General features: G+C 37.2%; 1 protein-coding gene across 1 annotated transcript in view; it reads right to left on the reverse strand.

Annotated features, from left to right (window-relative positions):
• Window positions 1–3,180: 3,180 nt before the first annotated feature.
• Window positions 3,181–5,622, reverse strand: part of Rabl3 (RAB, member of RAS oncogene family like 3) — a 49,561-nt gene continuing 47,119 nt past the window's right edge. The window contains exon 9 of the transcript XR_002821519.1: window positions 3,181–4,421. The gene's annotated coding sequence lies outside the window, so the exon portion shown is untranslated. The remainder of the gene's footprint in view (window positions 4,422–5,622) is intronic.

Below are 5,622 nucleotides of genomic sequence, written 5' to 3' on the forward strand. Positions count from 1 at the left end.
GACCAGGACCCTCGGGGCGGGCCGCGTTGCAACCCCGAGCTGTCTCGAGAGCTCGCTCTCGCCGCCACGACCGGGCCTGCGATGCGACGCGCGGCGAAGCGGGAGTCACTGACGCAGCCAGGCGCGAGGCGTGAGGCGTGAAGACCCTGCTCTAATTTTAATAATTGTATATTTTGGGTATCTGGATTCAGGGATGAAATACAGATAAGAGTATACATTTGTAAAACTTTTAAAAACTAAAATTTAGAATGAAATATGAAAGCATATTATTTTGACATACCTCCTGAAAATATCAAACACTTACTATAAAATATTTAGTATATTTAGTATAAAAGTATTCTACTCATTGTGTTCATAGTAGTGTGAGGTTAGAGATTTAAAGGATAAGAAAATGATTAAATTGTGAAATGATATCCATATAATTGAATATGATATGGACATTCAAAATTGATGTGTATAAGTAAAAAATATTTAATGCAATGCAAAGGGGAATGTTCACAACAATAACAACAACAACAAAACAGTTTAAAAAAAAAAAAACCAGGAACAAAATAGCTTATGCTTGGATGCTCCTAACTTTTAAAAAAGGTTTTGAAAAGAACTAAAATTAATTTGCTAAACTAGATTTGCTAAACATTCTGTAATAGAAACACTTTACATTAATAGTCATACATACCCATATTAAAACATTAATAAAATGTGATATGCGTGTTTCTTTTTTTCAAAATGTATTTAGTACAGGGTCTATAGTGTCTCACTACACAGATTGGACTCATAATGATCCTCCTGTTTTCAGCCTCCTGAGTGCTGGGATTGCAAAGGCACGTCACCACACCTAGTCTCAATCACTGTCTCAGTGCACTCTGGAGGGGCGGGCGTGGCATGCAACACTGGGTATCGAACCCAGGTCCCTGTGTGCCTGCCTAAGCAGGCACTTTAGTCTGCTGAGCTATCTGGCCAACCCTGACCCTGTTTTGTATATAGAATTTACTGTTACAAATTTCCACCATAGGACTGCTTTGTTTGCATACCATAAGTTCCAGTATGTCATCCTGGTATTAACTGTACAAAGTTACTTTAATTTCTTTTGTGACCCACTGGCTGTTCAGTAGCGTTATCTAATTTCCATTTGTTTATGAATTCTTGTGGTTTCTTTTGCTACTGATTCCCAATTTCACTGCAGTATAATCTGATAATATGCATAGGATAATTTCAATTCCTTTGCATTTACCTAAGCATGCTCAATGTAATCTATTTTAAAGAATGTCCCATGTGCAGGTAAGAAGGTGTATTTTGATGTTTTGGGATGGAATACTCTGTAGACATCAACTAAGGCAATTTGTTCAAAAGTTTGGTTTCATTCTGATATTTCATTGCTGATTTCTCTGGTTGATGTGTAGTGTTAACGGGTTGTTGAGGTCCCCCATTGTAACTGTATTAATGCTTTTTTGATTTCTCATGTCTATTGATATTTTATACAGTTGGGTACAGTACTATTTGTTGCATTTATATGCATTTATATTTGGATATCTCTTCCTCTTAGATTGTCCTCGTTACAAGAATGTAATGAACTTCTTTGTCTCTCTTACAGTCTTGGTTTGAAATTGACTTTTTTCTGCAAATAGAATAGCTACCCATTTTCTTCCAGGTTCCTGTTGCATGTAGTACTGTATTCCAAGCTTTTGACTTTGTGTATGTTTTGAATTAAATGTGTTTCTTCTATGCAGTCCCTGAATCTTGCTTCTTAACCAATTATGCCAGTGAATTGAGACTATTAACCTTGATGGTTTTAACTAACATACATTAACTTATCCCTGTCATGTTATTCGCCTGTCATTGATTCCCTTTCTCCTTATTTAACTGGTTGCCTTGCCAGATGGATTCATTCCATTGAAGTTCATGGATTCGCAGTCCCTGTTACCTCTTGCTAGAATGTCCTGCAGAACATTTTGGAATGCTGGTTTGGTGGTCATGAATTTCCTCAGATGGTATGGAAGTTTCTCATTTTGCTATCAATTTTGAAAGACAGTTTTGCAGGGTACATCAATATGGGTTGGAGGTTTTATTCTTTTAGGGCTTGAAATACTTTAAAGCTCTGCAAACTTGCGGATTAGAGTTGAGAAGTCTGCTATGATTATGATGGGCTTTCCTTTAAGGTGATTTATTTTCTGCTGTTAATATTGTACTCTTGCGTTGAATTTTTGAAAACTTGAGTATGCCTTGGTGTAATTTTATTTTATTTTTTTGATCATGGCTAATTCTACATATGTCACTAAGCTGTACCTCAAATTCTTTTTCCCTGTTTGGGAAGTTTTCTGAAGTTACTTCTGTGAACAAGTTTTCTTTTTTTTATGTTATCTCCTGCTTTTCTGGTGATTCCTATCAATTTTATGTTATTCCTCTTTACACCATCAAGCAGCTGTTGGATTTTCTCACAGTCTCTTTTAATTTTGAAGAATCTTTCTTTTTATGGTCACTAACTGCATTACTGTCTCCTAGATCTGATACTCTGTCCTCACAGTGGTTCATCCTGCTACATATATTTTCAATGGAATTTTTAAATATTTTATCTATCTGAATTTGTTCCATGGATTAAATTTTTGCCTATGTTTGGTGTTCATGGTTTTCATCATTTTCCTAAGTGCCTCTATTTTTAAAATTCTGTACCTGCTCAAGAGTCATTAAACATCTCTTTGATCATGGTTACCATCTTTGTAATTACCTCAGAAATTGTGATTTGAGTTCTTCTGGAGCTTTTTGCCTTTTGCTATTACCAACCCAGAGATTGCAGGTGGGAGGCTTTTGAAGTATTCAAGTAAGTTTCCCCTGTGTTTGCTTTTGGTAAGCTTAAGTTCCATTTTGCCTAAGTGCATTCACATTTTTTTTTTAAAGTTTAATTACTGGAGTGATGCTTTTAAATTGCTTATGGTAAGTAGCTTTACCACTAGTATTTTGAAGCCTTAGGAAATGACTACTTCTCAGAAATGTCTTCCAGAAGAAGCTAGCTTTTGGGTATTGAATATGTTGTAAGATGCTATCTCTTTAATTTATTAGGGATGAAAAATTGCTCCTATTTGGCACAGCTTCTGGTCTTCTGGTACTGGCCTATAGTATTACTATTATTATTATTATTATCATTCTTAGACAATTTCAATCTCAGAATACCAGGAAGAACAACTGTTCAGAACAGTTAGGTCACCTTGGCTAAAGTACTACAATCAATAATAATAACAGCATCAAACAGAGCCTAAAATGTGACAAACTAGTAACCATAAATTTGCCACCTTTAACCACATGAACTAGAATTGTGGTTATATAACACAATCTAAAGCACACCAGAAAATTTTATACAGTAAATAGTCCTCAATATGGTGATTTAAATTTAAGAAGAGTTACGTGAAAAAAAATAGAGAACTAAAGACAAAGAGATTTCTATAAACAAGGCTGTATGATAAAGAAAGACTATACAAACTTTAGGAAACTCACGAAGAAGACAGGAGGGAAAAGAGAGGTGGAAAGAAAAAACAAGAATAGAACTAGAAACAATGTTTATACTCATATAAAAGCAACAAACAAGCAAGAAAAAAGAAAACACCAAAATCAAGAAAAAAATAAGGAAAACAAGTCCACTTCAAGGTACATCTCTGCTGTTACTGGTAGATAAAGTAGGCAGAGTCCAGATTCACGTTGATTAATCCTAGCAAGCCAGCTACAGATTTACCATGGGGTCAAGACAATTGCAGGAAGCCTGGACCACACCTGTAGTTCCACTGAAGTTGAGGCTGGTTTCTCGGAGTAAAGGTGGAACCCAATTTGTTCAGCTTGCAGCAGTCAGTGTGCCTCCTACCAGCTTGCACTTGGCTTCCCAACTTCCCGCTGACTTGAACATGGGTCTGCCTCACCTTCACAGGGGCCGTTAGATGGAGCCAGTCCACAGCTGCTGTTGAGTCTTGAGCTCAGTTGGCCCTTCTCTAGAATGGCTACAGGGCGATCACCCTCTTTTGAGGGACATCTGAACTCAAATAACTCATGAGTCACTGCAGTCTGATGCATCTACTGCTCTGTTTCACTGGTGGGGTTTGTCTTTGGGGGCCTCTAGGCTCAGCAGTAGTCACCATGTGTGTGCAGGTTCAAGCAGCCCCTCCCATGCAGTGAGTCAGGATTCAGAAACAAAGTGCCACTTTCCAACTCTTTTTTTTTATTGAAGTCTCTCTCTTTATTCTCCCTATGGGGCTTCAATTCTCGTTTTAGATCTTTTCTGGTCCGAAGGACCCACTTCCCTCCTTTTCGTCCTCACAATGTTATATTCTAGTGGTGTCATCAAATCTTCGAGAGGCTCCTTCTCTGTTTTTCACCACTCCACCATCTTCCCAGAAGTGAAAATATATTTTCCTTACAAAACTATAATTCAGGCAATCAAGCTGGTAACAAGAAGAAATAAAATTTCAGGTATACTGCCATGTTGTCAAAGTTGATCTTGGTGATAGATTACTTTATTTCTCTTTTTTTATTTCTAGTTAGGGTCTACAGGGTCTCACTATGTAGATCAGACTCATACTGATCCACCTGTGTTCAACTTCCCATGAGCTAGGATTACAGGCATGCACCACCATGCCCAGTCTCAATCACAGTCTCAGCATGCCCTGGGAGTGGGGCCAGCACAACACGCTAGGGAACAAACCCTGGCTGTGCATCTGCCTAAGCAGACACTTTAATCCGCTGAGTTATTTGGCTGGCCCTATTACTTTATTTCTTATTAAGGGAGAAAATATAAAAACTGGGAAATTTTTTTTTAACAGGCAAAAAAGAAAAAGAAAGAATGAAGGGGTGTTTATTCTTTTTAATTTTGTGATTCTAGGGAGCAAACTCAGTGGTTTGCATATGGTAGCAAAGTACTCTAGTATGGAGTTATATCCTCAGACCCCTTGATTTGTTTTTAAAAAGGGAAATAAAATGGATTTTAGCTAGTTTAGATCTTTGTGTAGCATTTGAGTTCTACTACTCAACAGCAGAGCCTTGGGTACGACATACTTGTGCCAAATTCTACATATAGCTAGTCATTTTGTAACTCTCCTTTATGTCAGCAAAGAAAGTAGGACTAGATCTTGACAGTGATAAAGTGAAGATTGGAGAATAGTTTACTTGATAAAAAGTACTTTAACAATGCTTCCTAAAAAATTCAACATTCTAATTTTAATGTCATCTTTCAACACAGCTTGATTTCCAAAGCACTACAAAATTGAATTAAAATGGATTAGAAAATGAGCTTAGTGCTTTTCTTCTAGTTTTAACATAACAACTAAAACCACGTAGATATTATTATTTTAATGTGGAGTAAATTAGAAAAGTTGAGATCTTTAGCAGACAGAATAAAATGATAAAGTGTTGAATAAGTTGGAAAATAAAAGTTTTTTGTAACTATTTTCATGCACTAAAGAACTTGAACAGAGAATTAAGCAAAAAAGATCAGTTTAGAAAACTTAATGATAGGCCAGTGAGATAGCTCAGTGGACTAAGTGCCTGCTTAGGTAAGTGCAGCAACTGGGTTCAATCCCCTGTACTACATGCTGCACTGGCCCTGCCCCTCGAGCATGCTGAGCCAGCCACAGAGTCTGGGTGTGG

Source organism: Octodon degus, unplaced genomic scaffold (genome assembly GCF_000260255.1).
Source record: "Octodon degus isolate 3935 unplaced genomic scaffold, OctDeg1.0 scaffold00053, whole genome shotgun sequence".
NCBI lineage: Eukaryota > Metazoa > Chordata > Mammalia > Rodentia > Octodontidae > Octodon > Octodon degus.